At 36.2% G+C, this 15,147-nt stretch overlaps 1 protein-coding gene across 2 annotated transcripts in view; it reads left to right on the forward strand.

The window, feature by feature from the left end:
* SLC25A21 (solute carrier family 25 member 21) overlaps positions 1-15,147 on the forward strand; it is a 476,684-nt gene that overhangs the window by 204,600 nt on the left and 256,937 nt on the right. Inside the window, exon 1 of one of the 2 annotated variants that reach the window (XM_090270125.1) lies at positions 5,212-5,314. The exons of the other annotated variant lie outside the window; for it this stretch is intronic. The gene's annotated coding sequence lies outside the window, so the exon portion shown is untranslated. Of the gene's footprint in view, positions 1-5,211; positions 5,315-15,147 lie in introns of those variants that run through there. 2 annotated transcript variants of the gene reach the window in all.

Genomic DNA, 15,147 nt, shown 5'->3' on the forward strand with positions numbered 1-15,147 from the left:
CTAAGAGGAAAAATGAGTATCAGGTTACTAACCCAATAAAACTTGAGAAGCTTTTGCTATATATGTTCAGATATATATCGTTTAAAATAAAGTACTCCCTAAAATGTGTTTTGGGTGTCACATTTGAGAGGGAAAATGTGTGCAGGTGACCAAAACTCTCTGGTTTTAGTGGCACAAAAGTAAAACAGACCTAAAATACCATCAGATGTGGGCGTCTGTATGTGAGAGAGACCGTTTTGGAACAGCCTGTGTCATGCATTTCAGAGCAGACATGATAAATCATCATAAGCCGAGGACCACCGCTGTGTTTGTGGAGCAAAATCCCAGCCTTTCTTTGCTGGATAATAAATGATCGCAAGGCTGGAAAGGAGTCATATGTTTCAGACTGGCCGAAGACAAACTATCTTTGAATCCAGTCTTCTTAATTCACCTGCACACATCCCACATTATTACTCAGGTGCGAAGCAGAAGTGCTTTTTGTCTTCAAGGCTGAAAGACCCTTTAGTTTAAATTATGAACCTTCTCTGGTTTTCTTTGAGAAAGTAAAATAAATGCTGTAGTGGTTACTAGTTGTAAAAAGTTGTTAAAATACACAGGTTCTGCCCCATTTCCAGTGAAATGCCGTGATTTAAGAATGCCTGTTTATTGTTACTTGGTGTGCAGCTGAGCTATGCAGGTAGATGTAATTGGATTCTCTTTCTCATTCCTTTAGGCATTCATTATCACTTATGGGCTGTTTCAAAGGGCGAGAGTTGAAACAGCCCAAGAGCAAAGTACTAAATAATTTTTAGAATCTTTTGCTGAGCACATGGGGTGGGGAGGGGAGGATTGGAGGATATGAAATTAAGTTCTCAGCATTGGAAAAAAAACATATTATAAAGGAGGAATAGTTTCCAGAATGGAGTTGCTACATGACGGACTGAAAAAAAAGTTGTAATATTATGCCAAATAAACACATAAAATATTAAAACATGGTCTGAGCTCAGGTTGGTTTGTGTTAATAGCTCATTTCCATTATCTGTCAAGTTTGATTTCATGCTCAGGCCATGACACGCTGACAGCCTAGAGGTATTATTAAGATTACAGGGGTGGCCATCTTTCATTGGACTGCTAGGCTGGACAGTTGTTGAGTAAAACCAACTGTTACTTGGATTTTAATTAATTGGACATTTGAGAATTGTGACAACACATTTGAAGTAATGATTTATGGAAGAAAAATTTTACCTACTCAGTATTTAGCAGATCTTTCTCTTAGTGCTGATTATATCAGGCAGGCAGATACACGTATAAAATAGAAATTTAAGGGAACACGTGTTAATGTCATTGAAAGATTTAAAAATGCAAATACTAAGCTTTCGTTGGAATTAACTATTGCTGTTATTTACCTATGGGGTTATATATTTATTGGCATTAACAACTGATAAAACATGAGTTTATTTATGGTACACTTAATTAAACTTAATGAATTACATTTAAAATAACCACATATACATTCTTCATTCTACACTGATGGCTAGTAAAGACAAAAATTAGTTAGAAGCAAGAGGAGTTAATCCTTGATGCACCTATAATGTACAAGATTTTAGACACTGTTTCAAGCTTTTAATTTTAATAAACTTTTTACTATATTAATACAGTATTAAAACAAAGAAGTAAATTTGCATTTGTAAGCTTATTTTATATATTACTCTGAATCTAATATTATTTTTATATTCACAACATCTTTGAGTAGGTATTGACTAATTTATCTGGTGACTTTATCTTGTACTAACAGTAGCATGAACATCAGTCACATAATAGCTACATTATAGGGCCAGAGAGTATGTTGCTAGCTGGCTTACATTCATATATTCAAACTCTTAGATTTTGAACAGTGAAATTTATTTTATTCAAGTTTTTTTCTTTATTGGATAATATTAGGTGAGTTTTCATTGCAATAAATACACATAACAGAAAATTTACCATCTTAACCATGTTTGAGTGTACAGTTGACTGGCATTAAGTACATTCACATTGCTGTCATTACTCTTTTATCTCATGAAACTCCGCACCCATTCTACAATGACTCTCGATTTTCCCTCCTCCAAGCCCCTGGCAACCACCCTTCTGCTTTCTGTCTCTATGAACTTGCCTACCCTTGGTACCTCACATAACTGGAATCATATGCCATTTGTCCTTTTTTGTGACTTGCTGTTTCATTTAGCACAATGGCTCCAGGGTTCATCTGTGTTGCAGCATGTGTCAGAATTTCCCTCATTTTTAAGGCTGAATAATAGTCCATTGTATGCATATACCACATTTTGATTATCCATTCATCTGTCAAACACTTGGGTTGCTTCTACCTTTGGCTGTTGTAAATAGTGCTGCTATGAAAATGTGTGTACAGATATGTCTTCTAGTCCCTGCTTTTAGTTCTTTGGGGTATATGACCAGAAGAGGACTTGTTGGAGCATATGGTTGAAATTTGTTTTAAATAGGCTAAAAATGAAATATAACACTTGGGTACATGGTATCAATTAACATTTCTACCCCTTTTTGGAGCAATATGCTTTACTTTCTTTAATAAAATTATCACTTCCTTCATTAAATAAAGATAATTTTCCTCACTACCCCATAGTTTTGAAACAAGTACAGAAGCATTTTAGAATGAATAATGACCTCTGCTTTTACATTTAAAGGTAGTCCTGAAGAACTAGAATACTAATCTTGGTCAGAGGAAAGAAGGTTTTCGTGGACCTAATTTTCGCACAGTCAGCTTTGATTCTCTGTTTTGTTGGTTTGGTTTCTAAAGTTAAAGCTTATTGTACTTGAAAAATGGCAAAAGAGTAAATGGATTGGGAGAAAGAGAGAAGAAACATGAAATTTATAATTGCTAATGAGGCCACGGGTAATCTCTGTGGGTTTAGAATTGTTTACAAATGTGCAGTGGTTTTCAGTTATAGTCACGTATTCATGCCTCCAAGTGCCCAAGTTAGCCACTTGGAGCCCCACCCTTCTGATGCTGGAGAAGAGATGTCTTTCTTCTCAGACTGCGTGGCCAAGAGGGGAAAATATCCTGGCACCCTCTGCAATGTTTTCTTGTATGCAGTTTGCTCTTCTCTCATCATAGTTTCCCAAGTCCTAACCATCTCTACCTCCTTCAGGAAGTCTTCCTCGACACCATTGTCTCCAAATCCCGACCCTGAGATGAAGGCAGTTCCTTGCTCTGCATTTTCTTTTCTTTTTAAATGATATTTTATTAATTATGCTTTTACATTTGTCCTGATTTTTCCCTCTTTTACCCCTCCACCCAGCACCCCCAACTCCCACAGGTCACATGTGTAAGTTCTTTGGCTACTCTAGTTCCTATACTGTACTTTTACATCCCCATGGCTATTCTGTAACTACCTATTTGTACTTCTTAATTCCCTCACCTCTTCACCAATCCCTGTACCCCTTCTTCCCCTCCCCACTGTGGCTATTACTTTTTTTCTGCTACTTGTCACATGTCTTTCCCCTTCCACTAATAGCAGGTCCTGGCTCTGGCTGATCCTACTCTTGTCCCATAGCACAATGGGCACAAGATTTTGCTCTGTGATCTAATCAGAGTGAGAGTAGGGCAGAGGTTGTATTTATGTGAATTTGGGATTTCAGAGGGAATTGGGATATCATGTGAAGGAAGCCTCTCTTGCCAGTGAGCTAGGAGCTATCAGTTTGTTTTTTTTTTCTCCTTTTATTCCCTCTCTTATAAACTTACTAATAATAACTTCAAGCAATATAGAAAATCTATTACTACGTACTCTCTCAATCAATTCGTCAAACTTCTCACTAGGATGTTTCCTAGCCAGCCAAAGAATATTTGCTAACTGGAAGGCACAGTCAGGTGGTCTAGGACATGAGTCCTGTTCTATCTCTAAGTTTTATGGAGCCCAGGGAGTTATGCTGGTATGAACATGGGCTAGCTGGCAGTTCCTGTAATTTTATGAGAACCAAAGTCACCAGGGGCAATTGATCTTGATCTCTCATATTTCAGCAGAGCTGGGACCTCAAGGGGAAGAGACAGCCCTCCACCAGCATGAAACTGGGAATAGTTCATTCACATGCTCTGAGATAAACTTCTAGATGTCTAAAATATGATATGAAATAAACTCAATTATATTAGCTAAAATACTGGTTTTTAAAGTTGAGCATCAGTGTAGTATGTAGGATAAGCCATTGGCACATGGTTATGTGTGAAATATCAGGTTAATACATAAGATGAAAACAGGTTGCGCTCCATGATTAAAGGTGAGGAAAATGTTATGAATAGGAAAGAATGTGTGTGTGAACCTTTCTCATTATGTATTGGCTAAAAACTAGACTGGCTATCTAAAACAATGCAGCTGCTTGATAAAGTCAAGCATATCTAGAGTTAACAGTGGGGTGCTTGCATTTTAGTAATCTAAATCAGTATGCAATTGTGGAAAACTTGACACTTACCACAAGATAAGTCTTGTTATAACCTTAGTGTGATTTGACCCTTCTGTGTCTTCATCATAAAATAATTACCAACCATTCCGTGAATAACAGGAAATTAGAGGGTAGATGTAGTCCTTGAAACGTTTATAGGGACACTGAACTAAAATCCATTTCCTAATGTAGAAGAATATAATAAAACCTTTTCTTTAGGAAACCACAGAACCTCACAATTGGAAGAGACCAAAAAGTCACCAGGGAAACAACTGATCTATGACTCCCCTGGCGAGTAACAGTAATTCTGCCTTTGCTCACATCGAACTGGGACTGACTGCCTTCAAAGACTGAAGCTCCCTGGTAAAACCATACCCCTTCCAAGTCCCAGAAGAAACAGGAGGCAGGGCTCAAATTTAAATTTGCTCCTCTACTAAAAATGCTGTGAAGGAAAAATAACTATACTTCTGCACATAATCTTGACATCTGAAAATTCCAAATTTACTGTTAAGAGATGTGTGTAAATAGTATTTGGTGACTTATGTCCCAAATATAGACAGAACTTTACAAACAGACTGTCACTTGATTTTATAAAACCGGTTTGTGCCCCGGTTTGGCAGAGCATACCACGGGAAAAGAAAATCGCACAGTCCTTGTTTTTACTATGTAATATTTTCCACCACAGCTGGTCTTGTTACTTCTCATCACCCCCATCGCTCCAAATTTTCTTTTTGTCTTTGCAGAAAATTAAAATCCTAAAATTTGGTTGCATACATAGGATGAATCATCCCAGGTACTTTCACTTACCTTGTTTTCAGATGTGCGTGATACAAAGCATAGACTGAAATACTGTGTTCTTTCCCCAACGTGCCTCTGAGACCGCAAAGTAAGTGACTCTTGTGCCGCCTTCTCCACTAGATGCCAGCACCGCTCTGCTCCCTGCTTTTCTTTTCTGCAGATGATATTTCAGCTAATCCTCCGTCCTCTTTTAGTAATATGGACTTTGAATGTATGGTTTATTTGTTTTGTTTGTTAGTTTTTACTAAATTTGAACAAAAAGGTTCTCATTAGACTGACTTTCTAATCACTAAGAATTACAGTTTCAAACGCTGTTCAAGGTATGATGAATTTAATTCATTACAAGTAGCAAAATCTTTTATTTTTAGTCTGAAGTCAGTATTAATCGTGAAAGAATGAGTAATAGTCAAGTCATTGAAAATTAAACAACTGTAATAAAAATAAAGACGCTTGACATATCTCTAAATAAGAACAAAATTATAGATACTTACCAGTTTGTTACTCAGGAATTAGTTTTTTAATTTGATAAGTTATCTCTTCTTTAGAGTTGTAGATGTAATTTGATGTATCATTTGTTTTGCTTCATCTAATCACATGTTCAAATTTATTTGATAAAATTCTTATATATTTCAAAATGAATATAATACTACTACTATATTTACATTCAGTCATGCCATAGTCTATGTATGTAACAACCTCTAAAATTAGGTACTTATTGTTTACCTACTCTCAAAGGTTTCATTATTTAAAAATGTTTTTTAGATTTTATTTTTTATTTTTTCTGTCTCTTGTATTTTTATCCATTACCATTTATCCCCATACCCTCTTCTATCTCTAGCCACCCCCTCAAATAAAATCTTGAACTTTTTAATAATTAGCAGTTAACAATTTGACTGCTAATAAAGAATAGCATGTAAAATTATTCTGTGAACAAAAGCATATTTTTACTTAACTCTGTATATCCTAAACTATATAAGAAAATTCTATAGATGTTGCATTCCATAACTAAATACATAGCATAGATCTTCTACCTAAAAAAAACCATCAAATTACAAATTAATGTGATAAACATGTTTATTTAAATGGTAGGGATCATATGATTCAAGATTTATATCAAAATTCTATAAATTTAATTTTTTGATATCTTGTAAGTTAAAGCTATAAGCGGTATTGTTATTGTCGTCATTCATATTTTTTAAATGTTAACTATATAGTCAAAACATTTTCTGTACAATTATGTACAGTATCATGTTTGAAAATGATGAGAGCCGTAAAATGTTGACTTCCTAAACTGTATGTATGCTAATGGCATAGCTCGATTTCTAAAAATGTGAGATGACTTCTTTCCTCTGTTTTATGGTATATTCTGGGGTAAGATCACTGATGTTACTGATCACACACGTTGTAGAATGGGCCACTGTGTGCTCTCAGAGTTTGGTTTGATACTCCTTACTTTTATTATTTTGAGTAAAACTTGGATTATTTAAATTTCAGCAACCTTCTGGACCTATGTAGATATAATAGTACTGCATAATTCTATTACTTCCATTTTGATTGTTTCTTTTAATCTGTAGAAGTATTTTGGGTTCAAAAAAAAAAAGAAAAGAAAATGGAAGGCAATGAAATGCTGTTTAATCTGAAACAGAGGTTTTTTAAGTTCAGTCTCAGAAGCAAGATCAAATGACCTATCCAGTCATTCTATATCTGTAATTCCTTCCCACTACTTTTCTCGAGTTTCTCAGATTGGCCCAAATCCTGGTTGGAACACTGTATTCTGTACTTTGTCCGTTTCCAGTATCAAGCAATCATAGCATGGTCAGAGTTCTATCTAACTTCAAAGATGGTCATCTGTAAGTTTGAAATTCTTTGTTGCTGTGAAGTTCAATAAAAAGATTTTAGTGTTGAATTCAACCCAGACCACAGAATAATTAAATTCATTGTTTTTGATATGTTGCATGGGAAGATATTATGTAATTGAGTTGCTTGCATCTTTGCAATTTATTTTCTTAAAAAAAAAAATAGTCAGGCTATTAACTATATATGGCAATTAAAGAAAAGTGCACTGAATGTCCTGGCAATACATCACTTTTTTCTGTGTTTGATTTAGCCTCTGTAAAAGGACACCACTCATGCCTTTATAGTTAAAATGCTGTCATTCCCACCATCCACTCCTATTTTTAGGGGGTTTAGTTTATAGCTCAATCATTAAAAAAAAATCCTAACCTACATTCAGAATAGTAAATGTTTTTTAATTGGACAGAAAACTTTACTAAAATCTTGAAATCAACGTAGTTTTATTCCTTTAAATTTGAAAGGAACCAAATGAAAACAAAAATGTCAGTGGTTTCAAATATATTTTTGTCTTTTTCCAACTCCAAACTGGCTTGGTTAGTTGTGTGGTAAGACAATGTTATAATGTATTAATTCAAAGAGACTGCCGATAGGTTTAAAAGTTGCCTGAAGTTAAGTATAATTATAAAACTTTTACAATAAGCATTTTAGAGTCTACATTTTAAAATTATTTGTTATATTCCCTTTCTATAAAACTATGTGGGAAAGGAGGCGTGTCCACAGCGAAGGTGATGTTTAAAGTCTACTTCAGTGCATCGCGGAGTACTAATGTGATGCAGATCTCTAAGGAAATCTGAAGTGAAAAAGGTCCCTGAGGGTAAACAGAAATGCAAAATAGTCAAAAACTTGATTTCATTATTTCTTACAGTTCATATTCTTAGTGACTAAAACTATTCATGTTTTCTGTTTATTCATTTAAGATTTTTGCTCTTTAAGTGTTGTTGATTTAAGTCCCCTGTGTCTTCTGAATCCATCTTGTTCCCTTTGGTGAGATTAATAAAACATAAGTAGGATTGTACATATATGACTTACTTACCTATGTATATAAATATTGAGTACTTTCCCTTCAAAGAACTCATTAACCTGATACAAATTTTTTTTTGAAGGCTTCTTCACGTAAGACAACAAGGGGCAGATGGTTGTGAAAGTGCAAGAAAGGAGAGGGACTGGTTTCTGGGAGATCTGGGAAAGTTCCAGGTAACCTGGAGGTAGTATGTCGGAAAGATTTAGGTGGACAACAAGATTGTGGGGATGAGAAAGAGGGACAGTCATGTTTACCTGACAGAGCCATTTAGCAAAAATGCTGTCTTAACAAGCAGTGCACGTGAATATATTCTTTTTAATCATGTTGCAGTCAAAACCCTTGCAAAAGGAAATATGCATGATAGAAAACTCATATTTACATTTTCCCCTCTGGTTCCAGCTTATTGGATTGGGAAAAAACAAGTTGTCTCTCTTCACTTCTTTTAAATAGAGAAACAAGGCATTCTTCCTTTCTTTCTTTCTCCCTCTCTTTCTTTCTTTTCATAAATGTCTGACCACAAATACAAGTTTACTAAAAATTATTTCAAATTATATGGGAAACAGAATTTTGCAACAAAACCTCACTACTAAGCAAAATGTTATATTAAATTAATATACACACCAGACACATGTTTGAGGGGACTTTATTGATTATAAACAGATTCATAATTTAAGTCATAAATTCTGTTAATATATTTAAATATGATTAGATTTACAAAAATTTGGTTTAAGCAAAACTTCCCAGAAACACAAGCTGAAAGTTACAAACAACTACTATCCAAGCATGAGAAAGTTAAATTTGAATATATTATAGGTTGATATATTTAAATGAGGCAATGAGAAAAATAAGTTTCTGGTGTGTTTTTTATAAATTTGTGTTTTGCTCATCATATAAGCCATACCTATATATACAATCCTAACTTGACTGTTTTTCATCAAGTTTTTGTTTAGAAGTTTATGAGATTAACTGATTGCTAAGGAGCCCACATTTTTTCATGGTTAATTCTGTTTGGTCATTAAAATGAGTAAAATAACCAGATGTGATCTTGGTGATCAAATTGGATTGACTGTTCAGTGATCCAATTGATTGTTTGGCAATTGTTTGTTACTATGTATTAAAAAATCAAAGTCAATCAAGCATAAAAAAAGTCTAAACTGATCCACATAGAGACAGAAGCCTAGCGGGATGCAGACTTAGGAATGGGCGATACAGAGATGTCAAGAATCCCACCCTGCTGTTCCCCCAACACTGTCCAGGACGTGATGGTCTCCAACAGTCCCTTGCCTGATCACACAAACGAGGTGGTCTTTCCTTTGTGAAGAGTTATGTCACCAGGCATCAAGTAAACCTGCATAATTAGAGTCTAGATCAGTAGACTCCTGTGGAGTCCTGGTCAAAGCCCCGGGCACAATCCACCCTGTGACATGGGGACTTGGTTTGTTGCCATCCATGAGTCAGTTTAAATCAATGTCTAGGTGTTGCCAGGAGAAGGCTTCTCTAAGAAAGTTAAAGTAAGAAGAGGTTCAACAGTGGGACTGGTATAAAGCTTAACAACATGCTTCCAGGGGTTATGTTTGAGAAAATTAATCAAGGCCTCTCAGGCCTCGTCACAACCTTTCCTGAGCACTCAAAGGAAAAAAGTCAAATATTGTATTTAGTCCCTGGGGGAAAAAAAAAAAGAATAATGCAGTGCTCTCTCCAGAAAAGATATGAAATAACAGATTGATTAAAAAAATAAACATACTTAATTAACCTATGCTTGTTTATTACATGCTTTTCTTTGTTTCTTAACTACCTATTAGAAACTCAGTCCTCAAAACAACAGCAAATATCCTTTCCCTCTGTGCCATGAGTTTCTGAGCATGTTCCATTCTTTGTTACCTCATGGCCTTTGCATTTGCTGTGCGCTGCCTGGCTTGCTCTTTGTCCTCTGTGCATTGCTAGTTCTTTCTCCAATGGATAGAGTATCTGATCTAAATTAGCCTGCCTCTCTCTACCCTGTTACTCCATCCTATTATTTTTGTTTGTTTATTTTATGATCCAGAATTTGTTGACATGGTTTCTCTTCTTGTTTCTTACTCTCTGCCACTGTATTTCCTTCATCTTGAATGGTGCAGGCACGTAGCAAGTGTTGAAAGAGAGCCAGAGGAGTGATGCTGCCCTTCTGCATTTACACATCACATCCATGTCACCAGTAGGCAGCCTACGTCCAAAGGAAACCAACGTCACTCTCTACTCTGCTGCCTCACTCACTGGTCTGTGAATATGGTGATATAAAAGCATTTTCCTTGGCATTATCTGTGCAAGCCTCTTAACTTAGTCTGGTGTCCTTTGGAAGGCAGGGGACACCTGTCCACTCCAGATTAACCCAAGTGAGAACACTGCTGAGGGCTCTTTATTGGCAGTATTCTTTCTAGGCGCCCAAAACAATGGGGGACAGTGGGGACAAGGCATCGTCAGCATCACTCCAGTCTAGTTAGACCGCAATTTCTGCAACGCGACTGCAGGGTTTTGTTCAATAACAGGCATTTAATCAATCAGCAAAAGAAAACTTAGCAGTGCTCTGAAAGGGAGCAAATATTTAGCAAACTCTGCTGCCTAATCTTTCAAGCTGAAATGTAATAGCTGTCTGTCGTTGCACCTCCACTTACACTATTCCCGATGAACCTCAAGCAGCATGAGTATACATGCGACAGGGTGAAGGGAAAGCTGATCTCCTCCTGTATAAGCACTTACTATTTACCTAAATGAAAATCAAAGTTAGTAATTCTTCTAGAATATCACATCGAGAAATTATAGTATTTTCTTCTGGATAATCTAAAAGGATAAAGTGGAAAAATAAAATACATTTTAAAACTATCATATTGAATCCTAACACCCCCTCTCCAAGAAAACCCCAGTATGTATACCTGTATTACTGTTCTTGGTCTTTCTGCTGATTAAAAAACAATGGAATTAGATCTTGCCTTACAATTCACACATGCTTTGAATAGCTCTGGGGGTGAAATCCTTAGGAAAAGGTTCCCAGAGAGATTTTGGGTGATTTTCCATTTATTCTGGGAAGTTCTGGTCTGTGATTTAGTGATCACTTTACATTGTCAACACTTCTATCACAAATCAGTTATCAAAGGTGGAAAAATTGTCAGTGGCTTTGAAAGCTAATGCAGGGTGGTAGCAATCATTTAAAGGGCTTATCTATCTGCCTTGAGCAACACAGAAACTGAGAAAAGGCAAACACTACAGACGGTGCCCAGGGTAGGGGAATGGGGAGGGAGCGGGGGAGAGACCACAAAAAACATTCCAGTCTGTTTGGGCCCTTCACAAATCCTGAGGAGATAATAGCTTATCCAGTCAAGCCCATTCCTTACTTTCAGGAAGTGCCACACGCAGGTAAATGAAGAAATTATTTGAAGAGGGCTCATGAGGGGTGTGGACTGTTTGTGATTCAGCTTGGAAGAAATGCAGATGTGAGTTTCTTTAGCCTGACTAGGATAGATTTCCTCTGATGGGGTTCTCTCTCAACCTCTGTGATTGTTAGCCTGAGGTTTCTAAAACTGATAGTACAGGTAGATAAAAACAGTACCAGTAGCTGAAGGAAATGTGAAATAATTTACCTTGGAGTAACTATTCCGCCATTTAGAAACAAATTGTTTCTTCCTTGACATCCAAAGCATGCAGACAGTAGTCTTTAAACTTTTAGGACTTCGTAAGATGCCTTCCCTTTTTTTGTCTCTAGAGGATCCAAATATATATATATATATATTTTTTTAAGCCTAAGAAGTATGTTATTTTACAGAGACTGAAATTTAAAATGGAGAAGATGAAAAATCTGTGACTGTACATAACTTTTTTTTAGCGTTAGATATGAACATGGATCTTAATAATACTTGAAGAGTGCTCCCTCACTTCCAGGTTTCTTTGCTAGATTTGCAAACAGTGTTTTATTCTGTTTAAAATATCATATATTCAAAGAGATGGCAGTGAGGAAAACTTAGAGTCAAATCATCTGATCAGATGTGAAACAGTGACAATAATGAAATAATGTGGCACTATTCCCCTAAAAATTCATGGTGAATGTAAATATTAGGTGGCTCCCATTTGAACCTGTTTGTTCCTAAAAATAATTTAGTTAACAGGACTATCCTAGAAAGAGAATCATAGTGTGTGTAGTGACACCATCTTTCACGTAGTGTGAGAATCCTTTAAAGCAGTTGCCATATTGGGGTTGGTGTCAGCAGACGGGGACCTCTCAAGCTAAGCTCTGGGTCAGCCCTTGCCTGGGCAGCTTGCTCCATGCCAGGTTAAATTGAAATGGAATGATGCAAGGAATGAAGGAATTTAATTATGATTCAAAACTATTCTGTTAGGAGATTCCTTTAGAAGATTAAGGGACTTAGCCAGAACAGCATTCCAGATATTGTGTGCACAGTTAGAAAATCTAGACCATTCCAAAGCTTTAGGAATCTGAACAGATGTTTGGAGGTGGCAGAGGCAAAGTATGGAATTTAGACTGGACTGAAAGCCTTCTGGGATCTCTTGAATTAATCATCCCCATTTAAATATGCTGATAGGTTTACTGAGAGTCCTGGTGACAGCCCTCAGGAAAAAAATGAGAAACCAGGACATTTTACCTACTGGATATGTTTGTGTGTATGTCTGTATGCATGCATGTATGTGTATGTGTGTGTGTGTGTGTATGTATGTATCTTTTGACAGGGGAAGTTGTGGAAAGGTTGTTTGAAGTATCTTGTGAAATGAAACTCCAAAAGTGAAAAATCAAGACTACTAACATGGTAGTAGTACTTAGAAAACATAGTCGGTGCTTAATAAATGTCTCTTGAATGAAGTTTTGGGAATAAAAGATACTAAGCATATAAACGTTTCAAAATCTCAGTTCCTCTACGTGTGTGTGTAAAATGTAGTTAGAGAACAAGAGTGAGAATTTTAATAGCTACATTTTTATAAACTAAAAGCAGAGAGTTCTACCACCTTCTTTTCACACCATAAGTCCTAGAGAATTGGAAGTTAAGAGGAAATGGCATAGGAACTAGGATCATTAATTTCAGTCAGTGGTTGGTGGATAATGATTTATAGCTTTAATATAAATGAAGAGTTAATTCTCAAGGGATGACATTCTTTTAATTTTTTTTATCTCCCAAGATAAAAGAGATACAGATTTGGTATGAAGGAGAATTTAAATCTATGAATTTTACGACCCTGGAATGTGTAGCTCAAAAAACTGTGTAAGCTCCTGGCTGCTGTGGCTCAGTGGATTGAGTGTCAGCCTGCGAGCCAAGTGTCGCTGGTTCAATTCCCAGTCAGGGCACATGACTAGGTTGCACATCAGGTCCCCAGTTGGGGGCGTGAGTGAGAGGCAGCCACACAGTGATGTTTCTCTCCCTTTCTTTCTCCTTTCCCCTCTCTCTAAAAGTAAATAAGTAAACAAACAAACAAATAAATAAATAAATAAATTATTTTTTAAAAAACTGTGTAAGGTACTAGAACGGTGGGCTTGTTCTTGCTTACTTTAATTCTAGAGATTCATCTTTCTAAAGAGATCTATTCACTTTTCCAAAAAGTATGTGAGATGCCCTGGATTCAGATCAGTAGTAAAAGGCCTGTGCTTTGTCTGAGATTCAAACAGCTGTTCTCTACTCGGGTCCTAAAAGATTAATAATAATGTAATTTCCACTTGTTATCCAAATAAGCCTCTTTGTAAAACAATTTGGGTCTAACCAAATACAGATTTTAAGAAACACTATTTTTGAACTTAAAAAATCTAGTTGAGGTTAGATATTTTTCTAGCTAATTGTTTTCCTTTACTCTCCCTGAATGCTAGCTCAGAGTTGAAAGCTGTTCCTAAGATCTGCTTTCAACTTTCAGCCAGAGAACCTTATGGTGCTCCATTGTTGGGATCCAAAAATGTCCTCCACCATCTCTATTATTGATTTCCTCTTTCTGAAACTAAAAGTGTAGCTGTGAGTGAGGTGAAAAGAAAAAGAAAACCCTGCTCCGCTGCTTTTTATCCTCATATCTAGAGAGCAGAGGCAGAAAGGAAAAGAAACACCTCCATATTGCTAACTGTTATTTCCCTAGTCAGGAAGCCTTCCATCCTGGAACTCAAGGAGGGGGCCAAACAGTTTCTTGATTCCTCTTGCTGAGCTCAGACATAGTTCTAACATGAAGGGAGCTGGAAGTTTAATAAGTTTAGCCTCTCTATTCATCTGTATTTGGTGTTAGTGTCTGCTTTAGCTTTGAGTGTCTTAGCAAAAAAATTTCATGAAAAATTATCTTCAGGGGCCTGAATATTTGATAACGAGTCATTTGAACAAAGACTAAGTAAAGTTTCTGAGCAGAGACAAATGAACTTTATTACAGTTGACCTCTCAAGATTAACAAATGATTGTGCTGCTGAAGCATTAAATACCCTGGTATGGAAATGTCCTTGTTTGGCACTTGAGACCTTCAATGATCTTCACCAATTAGGGATTTCTCTCTGAAAGCTGCAACTGATCAATATTTGTTTTTAAAATCCAAAAGTCGTCAACCCAACTGGAGCTCATGCTCGCCTTCCCAAATTTATAGACACAAATTACAAATCTTGTAAGTTCTGTCCTGTGTGAGGAACCATCTTTCAGTCATGGAGCTAATTTCACTAGTTTTAATTTTAGTGTCTAACTAGATCTGATTAGGGGTGTGTCCTGATTTTAGTTATTCAGCTCACTCTCCTTTCATCCTGGGATTTAAACTTCCATTAGAATAACTACAGTAGGCTTTTAACTTTAATGGGATTTTATGTAATGCTACCAAACAACAATACCTAGTATTTATTTAGTGCTCAAAGTATTTAATGTGTTTTTACTTATTTAATCCTTATAACATCCTGTTAGGAATATTAGAAGTAGGCCTTATTATCTTCATTAAGTAGATAAAGAAATGGAGTCATAAAGCAGTTGGGGAGTTTGCAAATGTTCTGAATTCCAAGTGCACTCATGGTGATTTTTCAGTTTTCCTGCCTTCCCTCCTCAGGGGACCTTGTTGCCTTG

This window comes from Furipterus horrens, unplaced genomic scaffold, assembly GCF_987537825.1.
Source record: "Furipterus horrens unplaced genomic scaffold, mFurHor1.1.pri manual_scaffold_3, whole genome shotgun sequence".
In the NCBI taxonomy this organism is placed as follows: domain Eukaryota; kingdom Metazoa; phylum Chordata; class Mammalia; order Chiroptera; family Furipteridae; genus Furipterus; species Furipterus horrens.